Raw genomic sequence first — 16,760 nt, 5'->3', positions numbered from 1 at the left:
AAGGAAAGTTATGACCAACCTAGACAGCATATTAAAAAGCAGAGATATTACTTTGCCAACAAAGATCTGTCTAGTCAAGGCTATGGTTTTTCCAGTGGTCATGTATGGATGAGAGGCTTGGACTATAAAGAAAGCTGAGTGCCGAAGAATTGATGCTTTTGAACTGTGGTGTTGGAGAAGACTCTTGAGAGTCCCTTGGACTGCAAGGAAATCCAACCAGTCCATTCTAAAGGAGTTCGGTCCTGGGTGTTCTTTGGAAGGACTGATGTTCTTTGGAAGGCCAATACTCTGGCCACCTGATGCAAAGAGCTGACTCATTGGAAAAGACCCTGATGCTGGGAAAGATTGAGGGCAGGAGGAGAAGGGGACGACAGAGGATGAGATGGCTGGATGGCATCACCAACTCAATGGACATGGGTTTGAGTGGACTCTGGAAGTTGGTGATGGACAGGGAGGCCTGGTGTGCTGCAGTTCATGGGGTCGCAAAGAGTCGGACACGACTGAGTGACTGAACTGAACTGAATAAGTATTTGTCTCTGACTTATTTCACTTGGGCTTCCCTTGTGGCTCAGCTGGTAAGGAATCTACCAGCAATGTGGGAGACCTGGGTTCAATCCCTGAGTTGGGAAGATCCCCTAGAGAAGGGAAAGGCTACCCACTCCAGTATTCTGGTCTGGAGAATTCCATGGACTGCATAGTCCATGGGATTGCAAAGAGTCAGACACGACTGAGCAACTTTCACTATTTCACTTAGCATAATGTTCTCAAATGTCCATGTATATTGTCAGAAATGTCAAGATTTACTCCTTTCTTATGGATGAATAATATTCATATGTTATGTATATATAGTATTCCTATATATAATATTTTCTTTATCCATTTATCCATCAATGGACTCTTTGATTGCTTCCATATCTTGCCTATTGTCTATTGCAGCATTGAATATGGGGTCACATATATCTGTTTAAGTTAGTGTTTTCATCTTCTTCAAATAAATAGCCAGAAGCAGAATTGCTGGATCATACGGTATCTCTATTTTTAATTTTTTGAGGAACCTCTTATATGGAAATATAGTGGCTGCACCAGTTTACATTTTCCCCAGTGTACAAGTGTTCCCTTTTCTCCACATGCTCACCAACGCTTGTTATCTCTTATTTTTTTGATGATAGTTCAAATGGGGGTGAAGTCATATTTTATTTTGATTTTGATTGGATAACTAAATTTTGTTCACATCCTAAACTCATAATTTTAATAGTTATCTTGTATTGAGCACTTTCTCTTTGCCAGGCACTAATTGGACTATTTCTACCCTGTTAAATATTTTATCTCCAGCCCTTGGCATGGTGCTCGCATCAATCAACTACTTGTGTTAGTCAGGATAGGAAAAATGAACCCCCATATCTCACTGGCTTAACATGACAAAGATTACTATCTCACTCACAAAGTATGTCTGCTCAGCACAAACTGGTGCATGTTATGGGTCCAACTGTGACTCCTCCAAAGATGTGATGAAGTCCTACTCCCAATACCTGTGAATGTGCCCTCATTTGGAAATAAAGTCTTTGGGGATGTAATCAACTTAGGATTAAGTCATTGGGGTGGTCCCTAATCCAGGATGCTTGCATGTTCGTTTAAAAAGAGGAGAGGACCACATTATAAAAGAGACAGAGGGTGATGCAGCGCAAGCCAGGGAAAGCCAAGGGCTGACGGCCATCACAGGAAGCTAGGAAGAGACAAGGTAGGGCTCTCTCAAGAGCCCCAGACGAGCACCTCTGTTGTTTTCACATTTCAACCTTGATTTCAGATTTCTAGCCTCCATAACTCTAAGACAAGGTATTTCTGTTATTTTAAGCCACCCTGTCCTTGGTCCTTTGTTACGGTAGCAGCACTAGGAAACTAACACGGCTTGGCTCCACACAGTGACTTGGGGACCCAGGTCAACCAAGGCTCTGCCCCATTGTAGACACACATTCCCATTTGCATGGCTTCAACTCAGCTCCAAGGGCAGCTAAGAAATATAAGGAGCTATACGGAGATTTGAGCACCGATGGTCTCTCCCATGGTCAAAGTAAATATTTGTTGAGTAATTAAATATATCCACTTGTCATAAAGATCCTCTCACAGTGATTTCAATGTGATTGGGCCCTAATCAACTTCCATGTGTCATCAGTGAGGAAACTAAGACACCAGGAGACTAAGTGACTTCTCCACTGTCACACAGCACACACCTGTCTAATGGGCTAGGGTTCAAATCCAGGGCAATCAACTCTGAAATCTGCATTCTGGCCTCTCAGTAAATGAGTCCAGAAGGAATGAGAATGGAGTCCTTTATGGCAAGTAACCTTGTGCTGCCTCACTTAAACGTGTTCCCTAGGCAAATGGCTTAACTGTTTCAAAGTGTGAAAAGTTTTCCTTCCAATTAAGATGTGCCTTGTGTATAAAGCTCCCTTCAGTACGCTCAGAGATGGTCTATTCACCATCATCTGAATTTAAAGCAGGCCATTTGGCACACCTCCATTTTATTGCCATTAATCGAGTCATTTTGGGGAGAAAATCTATAGCCTTCAAGAAGAGCTGTATTTCTGACCGGGAAAGCAATGAGACCTGGAGGTCAGAGCTTGCAGCTCAGCTTCATCCTGGATCTTAAGAAAGATCCAGAAACATACCTGTCATGTTTGATGTCATTCTCACTGACTGAGATATTTGTATTCAAATTCCCCAGATGATTTGGACATCTCTGATGATTTGTCATCAAAATCTGATGGAGCCTCCTCATTGCTACCCTCCCTTTGACTTGACAGAAGAATACTGGCCTGGTGGAGGCTGCAGAAACCAGGTTTGCAACTTAATGCTGATTTTGCCCAGAAGTAATTAGTTCATTAACTGTGAGCACAGGAGCTCATTAAAGGGGGAGGTGGATGATGCAAATCAGTGGCCTGTGTAAGTCCATCAAAAATGAGAAGGAGCTGGAAATGGTCTGGCTCAATCCTGCCCAACACCTTCATTAACCAAAGAGGTTTCTAAAAGCCCAGGAGTCCCTGGAGATCAGCGGCATTTAAAGGCACCAGCTACACTGGAAAGCAGAGAAGGTGATGGGAAGAGGGAGGGCAGAGGGAACTGTTGATGGAATGTTTTTCAGGGAACCCGCCTCATACCAGGCATCTGATGCCCTCAGCAGCAACCTCACTGCATTCTACACACAGGCACATAGGTCCAGAGTGTTCATGACTTGCCAAAGGTCTCAGCAAGTCAGTGAAAGAACAGGGATCCAGACCTGTACCTTCATGAACCCCCAAACCAATGATTTTCCCATCACGTCAATACATTCTCCAGCCCATCTTGGAGATGAACAGTCACATGACCAGCCCCGGGCCCCTTATCATCTCATCTTATGCACGTTTGGAAGCATTCCTGGTCAGTATTGTATTGAGCTGCAGTTCGCAAATGTTTATTTACAGGGGATTAATTAACTTTGCTATTTGCAAGAACCAAGCTAAGGGGAAATTGGCTTTCTCTCAGAATAGGTGACATTCCAAGGCCCTCATCCCCATGCTCAAAATGTCAAAATTCCTCTAGGCCAAACTGAAGAAAAATCAAAAAATGGCACATGGTATGACAGGGGAACAGAATGGCCAGAGGGGCTCAGAAAATGTGGGCAGACACGGCAATTTCAGGCCCATGCCTGTCACTGAAGGGCCACGGGACCCTCGGCAAAGCCACCTACTTCTCTGAGCTCTGGTTCTCTTAGAAAGAAAAACAAAGAACAAAATGGGCTTCCTGAGGTCTAGGCTGGTTCTGAGACTATCAAAGAAGAGTCTGGGAGTCTGAGCCTTTTGTTCACACAGAGAGTGGAAGTGGGGCTCTGGGTGGAAAATGACAAACCAAGTTGGGGGTCAGGAAGAAGAGACTCTGGATTCCTGGACCATGGCTCATGTGCCCCCAACTCAGAGGAGATGCCCCAAAAGGAGAAGGAGGCAGAGTTGCCTTCAGAAACACATCCCAGTACCCATGGTCTCATTCCAAGATGGCACAAATGTAGTGAGGATGAGGAAAGGACGTCTCCATGTGCAATAAGAATAGGAGTGCCCCCCCGGGACCCAAGAAGCCAGGAGCATCTAAGGAAGAGCATGTGTGACCAGAGAGACAGAAAGAGGACACAGAGCAAGGGACAGATAGGATTATTCCAGGGTCTTACACAATCAAGAATGAGCACGCCAGCCTGCAGGACACGCAGAACAGCCATACCTCCACCACTCGCTTGTAAGTCCATCCACCCCTTCATCTGTCCATCCAAGATTTTCTTTTATCCATCCAGCCAGTCATCCATTTATTCACTCAACACCTGGTCTATGGTGAGAGCTGTGCTTGACCCAGGAGATAAATGGCAAATGAGAATACACACAGCTCCACCATTGGAAAAGGTCCAGTGTGATGGGGAAGTCTTCTTTTTAGAGAGCATTGTCCACAAAAGGAAAGTTCAAAGGCTCAACTTGATACAGGCTGAGGATAGACTTAGACCCTTTGAGCATCATGGTGGCCATGCTTCTAATCCCCTCCCTGCCTCCCTCCCTCCCTCTGTCTGACTCTGGTATATTATGAGATCCAGGGACTTGGAGAGCTGAAACCTTAGACTTGGTTTCATTCCCTTTTAACTGACTGTCTTTGAGAGCCCATATACCCTGACCTCCAAAACGTGGATGATAATGTCTTCCTAGCCGGCCTCATGAAGTGTGAAAAGCAAATGAGAAGAGGGAAGTGAAAAGTTTATAAACTTTCCAGAAGCATTTTAGGAGCCATGAAGAATCCCCAGCATGATAGTTGAATCTGTGGTCATAACTGACCTGGGCTGATCTTGGTGGAATTTCTAGAATGTGTCAGATGAGGGTTTCTGCCTGACTATAACTGGGCAGCATCCCCAGTCTGGGTTTCACCAGTCCAGGTGTCACTCGAGCAGCTGGAGACAGGTGCTGCACAGAGAGAGGGGGTCTGAGCCTGCACCCGGGGCTGGGGGGGACCCTCCATCCAGGAAAGCCAGAGCAGGAAGCAGATCCCGAGAACCCCCTGGGAGCCTTGGCTCCAAAGTCTGGGCACAAGGCCAGGAGCTGATGATCCCAGGAATAGTTCAGAAAACACTGTTCAAGGTGGGAGGAGGTGATAAACAGCCATTGTTGAGGACAGATTCGGAAATCTGGAGGCTGTCCTTCTTGGGAGATGGAGGTGTTGGTCAGGTTGGACGGTTGGCTTCCCAGGCCCAGATCTGGGTGAGGACAGTGGACTCTGCATCCCCAGGCACGGGCTGCACGTCAGGTGACCGATAAGACTATGTCCTGGTGAACGCTTTTAGTGGGGATTACAAATAGACAATCCCATCAAGCAGGGGTCCTTTTGTCCAGATTCTAGGTGAGAGCTGAAACCAAATTAACTGCAAAACCCTTTGCTCAGCCCACCTAAAGCCCAGGTTGCCTATAACACAAGCACTATACCCCTAAGAGCGTGGCAATTTGTGAGTATTCCCTGGGCAAGTGTCAAGCTCCTTTATAAAGCACCGTGGACAGAACTCAGAACGACATGCCTGGGAAGCATGATTTTCCAGAGGAAGCTAGCGCTTGCCAACATTTTCCCAGACACAGGCTCTGCCGTGGCTGTTCTGTCATGGTGACTCTGCACCCCCAAGATGTGGACACAAAGAATTGTTGTCCACTCCTCCCTCCACTCTGATCCCCTCCAAGGATTCAGAGGAGCAGTACATCTTTCCCTTGCAGCCTTGATCACTGCAAAAGGAAAGAAGCCCAGAATAGATGATCCCACATTTGGGATAGAGGGGTGAATTATTTACGAAACAGATAGAGGCTGCAGCAGAGGCTAGGGCTGGGCAAAGTGTGAGCGATTCTTTTGTTCTTGCAGCTGGCCTTTGGAGTTGCACAGAGCCAGGGCAGTAAATAATGCTGCTATTGTCTGCTTGTGTCAGAGACAGACAGAAGGTACATTTGGCCCGTGTCCAAACACCGCAAGGCCACTCATAGTCACAGTGTCCAATTACTGCTGGCTTGACTATAAAATGCACTTCTTCTTCTTCTTCTTCTTTTTTTTTTTTTTTTTTTTGCTGAGCTAATTTAAGAATGGGCAGTGTTAATGGTCCCTGCACAAAGAGGGGTTTTGCTGCATCTTTCAGTGGAAGAAAATAAAGTTACACTCAGAACAGAAACCAAACTGGCCCAGGGTGGAGATGGTCCACACAGCAGTCGATGGATAGCAAGGTAAACTATGTTTGGGTTCTCCTTTAAGAAGAAGTAGAAAAAAAATTAAAACTTGTTTCTGAGTTTTCTGGCAGGGGACATTCAGGATGTCAAAGGAAGTAACCAGGAACAAGGGGAAATCCAAGAATTAGACAGTTCTAGCCCATTCACACAGAGGCCGTGCAACACGGAAAATGCTACCCCATTTCTCAGTGAACAGATGACGATGACGGTGACTAGGAGGATCCTGATGGAGGGAGCATCTGATGGGTTCTAACTGTTTGTCAGGAGCTGCATTAGGACTTTTTTTCTCCTTCAACCATCCTAACCATTCTATACAGGTTTACAAATATTTTACGAACGAGGAGAAACTGAAGTTTATGTAGTTTAAAGGACTCCTTTAACATCATACAGTTGCTGAGCAGTTCCCCAGAAGTTTGTCTTGACTTCAGATTGTCTGCTTCCTTAATACCATAGAATATCTTCTCGGGTCCCCCCAGGCTCCCAGGCTTGCAGCCTACAGTGGGTATCCAAGGATAGGTGTTTCCCCTAGCCTGGTGGAGATCCTGTCATAGTCCAAAGCCACCTGGCTATGGTTTGCAAATAGGAAAGCTCCTTAGAAAGAAGTTGCTGAGAATTCAGGTAGTGCCTCCCAGTGGAGCAGCTCTAAAGAGGTAGGATTCATCAAACCTTTGTAAGTTCTGTCCATCTGAGGTCACTGGCCCTGCCCAGATTTGTTCTTAGAAATCTTCAGTTCCAGTGTCATCTACCTAATGGGGGCTTCCAGGGTCAGAAATTGTCAATAATCTCCCCTTGTCTACCAATTCCCCTTCAGGAAAGCATTAATTTGAGTTTTGGATACAGGAAAGGGTGCTATTGCATTTAAAAGAAAAGGAGAATTGGAGCTTCAAAATCCTCTTTCTCCATCACCAAACCTGTCACTTGCACACTGAACGGTCAGAAAAACAGACCCAGGATTGACTTTCAGGAGTGTTAGAAAGCAGCACCTAACCCTGCTCTTTCTTTCCTTGTCGGGGGGAAATCAGATGTATCTTTCAGATATGTTCATTCCAAATTTCAGAAGGCTTTTAAATACACGTGCCCCTGACACAGCAGAGTTATCAATCAAAATGTTAAATCCTTGATAGGCTCACGGACGGTAAGTTTGACCACCATCCCTTTCATCTTGCGATGTCTCACTGAGGGCTTCATTTGGAGAGAGACCGAAAAGGCACATCGGGGTAACGAGGAGGGATAAAAAGGAAAAACCGTCTGTTCCGATTTGCCGATCAGCAACCCAGAGAACACAGCATGTCGTCTGTCAAGGAAAATGAGGACATTTTTTTCGGGCATCTTTGAATCCTGAAAAGATACACATGCTTTGGGAAGAAAAAAGTGATGTCTCAATTCTTAAGGCAAACTTTTCAAAGAGCTGAAAGTTGGATGGAGCCAGCGTTGATCCTTGTGAATTACCGACTTGTTGGCTGTCTGCTATCTCAGAGAAAGGGGAAAGTTGAAGACATTGATCTTCTAAATGACGGCTACAGACATGGGTCTCCATAGAGCCCTGCTCAGTGACTGACAGCAGGGCTGAGGGTGCCACTCTGGGGAGCCTCCTGGAAAGCTGGCCAGATTCACTAATGCCTTCCTTTCTCCATTTCCCTGAAAATACCAAGATCCATTTCTGCCTCTCCCTCACCTTGTTATAACCTCAGAGGCTTTCTCAAAATCCCATTAGGGTCAACTTGTTCCCTATTGCATTCTTTTTAATTAATAATTGCTAGGCACTAAGAGTCAGGCAGACACCTTAATTCTGTGCAAATGTAGGCCACAGAATCTTGGTTCGCTCTGAAGCACCCCTAAACTTACCCAATAACTCATTCCTGTAACGAATGTATCCTGCATTCAACATGTGCTTGGTCCTGGGGATGCCCAGACCAATGAGATAGGCATCCACCTTCTGGAAACATTGTGCAAAGAAGAAAAAGAGCTATAATTTCAACAGGTGGTAATGAGTGATCAGAAAGGACGAAGACAGGGTGTCCAGTCCAGTATGCGGGGGCCAGAAGAGGCCTTCCTGAAGCCAGCACGAAAGATAATTGAAAGTCACTCAAGAAGAGGTATAGCACTTGTGTGGTGAGTGTATCTGTTGGTAGGCACAGAAATATACCCTATAAAATACTATACTTATTCTTTGTAAGCACAACTCTGATGATGTCACAACCTTCCACAATAGGCCCAAGGTACCAATAATATTATGTGCTTAGTCACTCAGTCTTATCCCAGTCTTCATGACCCCATGGACTGTAGCCCACTAGGCTCCTCTTCCCAAGGGGATTCTCCAGGCAAGAATACCAGAGTCGGTTGCCATGCCTTCCTCCAGGGGATCTTCACAACCCACGGATCAAACCCAGGTCTCTTGCATTGCAAGTGGATTCTCTATCAGCTGAGCTACCAGGAAAGCACCAACAACATTTTAATTCAGACTTTTCATTGTGCCACACAGGCCCAGCCATGCTTTCTCCCTTGGCCCTCTATCTCCCCAGCACTTGCCCCTGAAGATCATAATGCTCTTTGGTCACATCAGGTGCCTCGCAAGTCACAGACTCCACCTGTTCAGGGGAAATTCAGGCCATTCCTAAACATTTTATATTCTATCACCTTGGTCTGGAATGTTCTCTACACTCACCTCTTCTGCCTGTCAACATCCGCCTGACTCATATCAGTAGTCCTTCTTTTGAAATTTCTTCAAGTCCTGGTTGCAGTACAAATTTCCTGCTTAGGTTGTATGTGAGTGTGTGTGTGTGTGTGTGTGTGTAGATTTGCAGAACAGTTGCAAAGATATTACAGAGAGTTCCCATAGACCCTTCTCCCAGTTTCCCCTGTGCTCAGCTTGAGGAAAGCTAATCTTGCTTTGTATTATCTTGCATTGCTTTGATACATGTGTCATAACTAAGAACCCGATACTGGCATGTTAACATTCACTAAACTCCATGCTCAATGGAGTTTTAACTTTTCTGTCATTTCCCTTTTCTGTTCCAGGAGCCACTGCCGGACAAAATACAGCACTGAGGTGCCCTCATGGTTTCACTGAATTCTGCTTGTATCTCTGGTTTAGCACTGGTCACAAACTACCTTCTGTTAGAGTTTAGAAATGAGAATCCCCAAACTGACAAATGTGGAATTCTGACATTTGAGGATATCATCTCATGTTATGCTGTGAGAAGCAGTGTCTCTATCAACACTAAGTAGCAGTCATCTGGAAGACACAATTTGGAATTGCCAGTTGGTCTTATGACCAAGAATTTCAGAGGAGAGGAGGATGATAACTTGTCAACTTGTCCAAGAACCACCCTATCTGGTCACAGACATAACTGTGAGATTAAAAGAAGCAAAATGTATTAATAGTTGTTAGTCACCAAAGGTGGATATGCTTGACTATTATGCTGAATGAGAGGAAGTGAAAGTTAGTCACTCAGTCATATCCGACTCTTTGCAATCCCATGGACTGTAGCCTGCCAGGCTCCTCTATCCACGGAATTCTCCAGGCAATAGTTCTGGAGTGGATTGTCATTTCATGCCAAGCTGCTGTTGTTCAGTCACTCAGTCATGCCCAACTCTTTGCGACCCCATGAACTGCAGCATGCCAGGCTTTCCTGTCCTTCACTATCTCTGGAGTTTGCTCAGACTCGTGTACATTGAGTCAATGATGCCATCCAACCATCTCATCCTGTCATCCCCTTCTCTTCCTGCCCTCAATCTTTTCCAGCATCAGGGTCTTTTCCAATGAGTGGCTCTCCACATCAGGTGGCCAAAGTATCCCAAATAATGGTGTACAATTTACCCCTTTGACATCACAGTGAAAAGACAGATGTAAAAAACACTGAAGCCAGTCAAATGAAAGACATATGCTTTGTGAGCTATTACATCCTATTTATCAATCTTGTAAAGCAATTATAATGCTGATAGAACTTGCTTCCTCCTGCAAAGAAGGAGACAGAAAACCATGGGAGTGTCCAATACAACATTGTCAAGAGCAAAATCGCATGAGGCTAATATCAATATATGTTTACACTGTTTCTAGTTCAGCCCATACCATCTCAAGAAGGACAGCATGACAGGAATGACACCATGCCAAAGAAGTGGACACTGCCATCTATATACGTTTATGCACACAAGGGGAGAGTTTCTGAACATTCTCAGGACCTTAACCAAAGGATCAAGAGTCTGCAGAACCATTAGAAAGAACTTGGAGAAATAGACAATCATTTTTATGTCCTACACCCTACTGGTTGACTGGACTTCCCAGGTGGTGCTAGTGGTAAAGAACCTGTCTGCTAAGGCAAGTAGGTGTAAGAGACTCAGGTTCAATCCCTGAGTCATCCCTCCTGGAGAAGGGCATGGTAACCACTCCAGTGTTCTTGCCTGGAGAATCCCATGGACAGAGGAGCCTGGCAGGCTGCACTCCATAGGGTCACACAGAATCAGACACAACTGAAGCGATTTTGCAAATACTGGTTGATTATCTCCTGCATTAGTTATTTCTTGCTATGTTAAAAACCACCCCAAACTTAGTGTCTGAGCATGGCAAATATTTACTAACACAATTTCTGTGGATCAGGAATATGGGAGCGACTTGGTTGGGAAAGTTCTGGCTCAGGATCTCTCATGAGGTTGCAGATAAGTATCCACTGGGGCTTCAGGCATCTCAGGGTTTGAACAGGATAAGATTCATTTCCAACCAAAGTCATCAGCTATGGGCAGCTCTTGGTTCCTTACCACATGGGTTCTTCCATCAGCTCACCGAGGGTTCCTACGACACAGTGGTGGTTTCCCTGTCACCTGGATTACCTCCTGCATAACAGGTAGTTTCTCTCCAAATAAAGGAGGTAAGACAGTGACAGAGAAAGAGAGCAAGGACTCAAGATATAAGCTGCAGTCTTTTTATAAATTTCTGAAATTCCACCATGTCTGATGTATTCTGTTGTATGGAAGTCACAGTTCAACCCACACACAAGGAGAGGAGAAACAGTCATCTCTTTAAGGGGGGAGTATCAAAAGACTTGAAAACAAATATTTAAAACCACCATACTGTCCTTAATGGTGTAGATGAATGGGATTAATATCTTTTGAACTGTGGTGTTGGAGAAGACTCTTGAGAGTCCCTTGGACTGCAAGGAGATCCAATCAGTCCATTCTGAAAGAGATCAGTCCTGGGATTTCTTTGGAAGGAATGATGCTAAAGCTGAAACTCCAGTACTTTGGCCATCTCAGATTCATGTCAATGTATGGCAAAACCAATACAGAATTGTAAAGTAAAATAAAAAATAAATAAATTTAAATTAAAAAAATAAAAAAGAAAAAAAAAAGAAGAGTTGACTCATTGGAAAAGACTCTGATGCTGGGAGGGATTGGGGGCAGGAGAAGGGGACGACAGAGGATGAGATGACTGGAAGGCATCACTGACTCAATGGACGTGAGTCTGAATGAACTCCGGGAGTTGGTGATAGACAAGGAGGCCTGGCGTGCTGCAATTCATGGGGTTGCAAAGAGTCGGACAGGACTGAGCGACTGAAATGAACTGAACTGAACTGAACTGAAACATTATCTAAGCATCTTCTGTACCCCAAGAGAGGATCAGAAGTACAGGACCATGTAGAAGTAGCACCAAGTAAAGGTATGAAGACTAAGCTATATTAAAGCAAATAAATGTGAAATAATAATAAAACAAGATCTCCTTTCTGATTTACACCAAAACTATGTGTACTGAAAATGCTAGTTCATGCTTACTTGTGATTTGTTGAGGTAGCTCTAGAGCCTTCAAAACTCTAAACCAAAGATTGTCAAATTTAGTTTTAAAGGGCCAGATAGTGAATCTTTTCAGCTTTGTAGTCCAGATGTCTCTGTTGCAACTACTCAGCTCTGCCACTGTAGCATAAAAGCAGCCATAGATAATTCATCAATGAAAGAATATGGTTGTGTTCCAATAAAACTTTATTTACAAAAAGAGGTGGCTGCCCTGTGAGCCATAATTTTTGCTCACCACTTTTCTGGACTGCAAATTCCTAAAATTCTTTACATGCTGAATACTTTGAGTATCCTTCAACAGGGTCTATACCTTATTTCACCTCTGCAACCCTATGCCTCACACAACACATAAATGAGTATGCTGGCACAAATGCTGTATGTGGACAGATAAATGAACTGATGCCCAAGGAAGCATTAAAAATAGAGTCAATGCAATAAAAATCTTTATTTGAAACTTTTGAAAAACATGGTTGATGTGTAGAGTGCCTTTTGAACAACTTCAGTTCACTTTCTCAGCTGTCAGTCTTATCTACACAACCCACAGGATACACTGGGATACCAAGGCCTACTTATAACAAAGACCTGTCATGTCTAAATTATTGGCACAATAGACCATTGTAACTCCTTTGGACTCATTAGGCTTAATTATGTCAAGGTCTCATTGAGGACTCTTTAAATCTGAAGATTCGTGAGATAATAAAATATAATAGCTCCATCGGAGCCATAAAGGTCTCTTTATGTCATGGGCTATTTGGAGATTCAATATTCCATAAGATTAATATCACAATACAGTAAAAATGACAACAATTACCACACCCTTAATGTCTACCAAGTGTAATTTAATAATCAGGATTTAGATAGGCCCACTTCTCATTCACTCTTGAGGTCTTTGTCAAGGAGGAAAGGTGAAGGATTATGGGACTTCAATATTATCCACTCTCATCACACCTCCTCCCTGGCACACACATCCTTCTAGTTCTGGTATGCAGCCCCATCTTGATACTTCCTGCTTCCTCTGTTTCTTACCTGGTGAAGACATGCCCAGGTGAGGCTACTGTTTTTACTGACCTGGCCTCTCTGTGTTTTTACATGCCAGGCATATGAATTGTAAATGACTGTAGGAGAAGGCAATGGCACCCCACTCCAGTACTCTTGCCTGGAAAATCCCATGGATGGAGGAGCCTGGTAGGTTGCAGTCCATGGGGTCACTGAGAGTTGGACATGACTCAGTGACTTCACTTTCACTTTTCACTTTCATGCATTGGAGAAGGAAATGGCAACCCACTCCAGTGTTCTTGCCTGGAGAATCCCAGGGACGGTGGAGCCTGGTGGGCTGCTGTCTATGGGGTCGCACAGAGTCGGACATGATTGAAGCGACTTAGCAGCAGCAGCAGTAGGAGAATCAACAATCTTAGATAGGAAATTGTAAATAATAGTAATTTTCTAAGACTAGCTCAGAAAATGTTGATAATGAACTACAACTGAAATCATGTCATTCTACAATAAAAGAAACAGAAAAGAAAACTGCTGTATTATCTAACAAACATAATAGAAAAATAATAAAATCCAAGTATAAATGGTTATTTACAAAGGAATTACTGTATCCCCAAGAAGAGATATATTTAAAAGCAGGTATATTAGGTAGTAAATGATTAACTATGGCATCTGAAAATTAAGGTGTGTTAAATTATAAGCAAAACAACTTTACAATAAGTCTATTAAAAAGCAGAGAAAGGAAATTTACCTGTAATGCCCCCACTCCGACAAAATTGCAGTTATTTGGTGTGATGTACAGACTTTAAGGCGATCCATCACCCCTGCCTTCTGGTTCACACACTGTAGAGTTCTTTCTAATTGGTGAGAGTGGATAGGGCTTAGGCTTGCTTCTAACCAGTAACATAGAGTAAAAGTAATGAGAGTTTATTCCCATGATCATTACATTACATGGCAAAGCTGATGGGATTTCATCCTCATTGTCACCTTATACTATATAAGATTCTGTTTTACTGGAACATTCTCTCCAGTGAGTGTTTACTAGGAAGTCTGTCTTTCCTTGCTACCTTTAAGAATGCACCCTGCCATGAGTCGTTCAGCAGCAAGAAAATGAATTCTGCCAATGATATGGATGAACTCGGAAGCAAAACCTTCCCCAGTTGAAGCTCCTGATGAGAATCCATCCCTACCTGAAACTTAGACTGTAGTCTTGCAGAGGACCAAGCTAATCTGTGCCTGGACTCCTGACACACCGACCTGGTGAGACAATATGTGTGTGTAATGCTTTAAGCTGTTAAGTTTACAGTATTTTATTACAAAGCAATAAAAATATTAATATAATGGATTTATTTACATTGTCATGTTTTCATTGGAAAATTAGAATCACAGTGCCAGACCTACGTGATATACTGATTATTTATGTAATATTAGATCTTTCAGTATTGCATATTTTATTTAGAATATAAATCCAATGAGGGTAAGGACTTCATCTGTCTTGTGTACTGTTATATCCAAAATGCCTAACCAATGTTTAGTATTTATCAAGTGAAAAATAAACATTTGTTTATTTAGCAAATGAATAAATGCAACAATTTTAGAACATAAATAATATTTCAAAATGTTGACACACCATAGTTCACAAGCTAACAGGTTTATCTGTTAATTAATTTGGTATTTGACTTTATATGTAGTATTATAAATGTGTTCACCCATATAATATGACCCACATGGATATTATTTCCTTCAGCTCAGTTCAGTCGCTCAGTCGTGTCCGACTCTTTGTGACCCCATGAATTGCAGCATGCCAGGCCTCCCTGTCCATCACCAACTTCCAGAGTTCACTCAAATTCACATCCATCGAGTCCGTGATGCCATCCAACCATCTCATCATCTGTCGTCCCCTTTTCCTCCTGCCCCCAATCCCTCCCAACATCTGAATTATTTCCAATGAGTCAACTCTTTGCATGAGGTGGCCAAAGTACTGGAGTTTCAGCTTTAACATCATTCCTTCCAAAGAAATCCCAGGGCTGATCTCCTTCAGAATGGACTGGTTGGATCTCCTTGCAGTCCAGGGGACTCTCAAGAGTCTTCTCCAACAGCACAGTTCAAAAGCATCAATTCTTTGGCGCTCAGCCTTCTTCACAGTCCAACTCTCACATCCATACATGACTACTGGAAAAACCATAGCCGGACTAGACGGACTAGCAAAGTAATGTCTCTGCTTTTGAATATGCTATCTAGGTTGATTATAGCTTTCCTTCCAAGGAGTAAGCGTCTTTTAATTTCATGGCTGCAGTCACCATCTGCAGTGATTTTGGAGCCCAAAAATATAAAGTCTGACACTGTTTCCACAGTTTCCCCATCTATTTCCCATGAAGTGATGGGACCGGATGCCATGATCTTTGTTTTTCTGAATGTTTAGCTTTAAGCCAACTTTTTCACTCTCCTCTTTCCCTTTCATCAAGAGGCTTTTTAGTTCCTCTTCACTCTTCAGCATACTCCCTAATATATGATAGATCCTAAAAAAATATTCTGAATAAATAAATAAACAAGATTTTTCTTGTTCTTAATCAATATAGTTTATTTTCAGACTGCCTTTATTTATATATTATTAAAACCACTTATCAATGTCTTTATCATTGTGAGAGTGTAATTATAGCATACCTTTCTTAGCATTGACTATTAAAATCTTTTTAAAATAGTCAACTAATACATATACAAAAAATATTTTGGTTAATGTTTTTGGTTACTAGGAAAGCTTAAGGATGTATCATTAAGCTTCTTTATCAGCTAATTTCCTGTTTAATTAGTGGTTCTTCATATTTTTTATACATTTATATATTGAGATTTACATATTTTACTTCTCTATTAACTTTCATGAATTCTTTATGAAATAATACTGACATTTCTTATAGGTCTGCCATACTTGCTACTTATGTCTGTTTCTGGGTACTTTCAGGAGTTTGGATATTGATGATAGTATAAATTTTAATTACGTTTATTTACACACATTCATTTCAGTTCAGTTCAGTTCGGTTCAGTCACTCAATCATGTCCGACTCTTTGCGATCCCAAGAATTGCAGCACACCAGGCCTCCCTGTCCATCACCAACTCCCAGGGTTCACTCAAACTCACATCCATTGAGTCAGTGATGCCATCCAGCGATCTCATCCTCTGTTGTCCCCTTCTCCTCCTGCCCCCAATCCCTCCCAGCATCAGAATCTTTTCCAATGAGTCAACTCTTCGCATGAGGTGGCCAAAGTATTGGAGTCTCAGCTTCAGCCTCATTACCTCCAAAGAACACCCAGGACTGATCTCCTTTATAATGGACTGGTTGGATCTCCTTGCAGTCCAAGGGACTCTCAGGAGTCTTCTCCAACACCACAGTTCAAAAGCATCAATTCTTCAGCGCTCAGGTTTCTTCACAGTCCAACTCTCACATCCATACATGACTACTGGAAAAAACATAGCCTTGACTAGACGGACCTTTGTTGGCAAAGTAATGTCTCTGCTTTTGAATATGCCATCTAGGTTGGTCATAACTTTCCTTCCAAGGAGTAAGCGTCTTTTAATTTCATGGCTGCAGTCATCATCTGCACTGATTTTGGTGCCCCCCAAAAATAAAGTCTGACACTGTTTCCATTGTTTCTCCATCTATTTCCCATGAAGTGATGGGACCAGAAGCCATGATCTTTGTTTTCTGAATGTTGAGCTTTAAGCCA

The sequence above is a fragment of the Oryx dammah genome, unplaced genomic scaffold, assembly GCF_014754425.2.
Source record: "Oryx dammah isolate SB20612 unplaced genomic scaffold, SCBI_Odam_1.1 HiC_scaffold_16, whole genome shotgun sequence".
NCBI classification, from domain to species: Eukaryota; Metazoa; Chordata; class Mammalia; order Artiodactyla; family Bovidae; genus Oryx; species Oryx dammah.
This window is presented reverse-complemented; position numbering follows the sequence as displayed.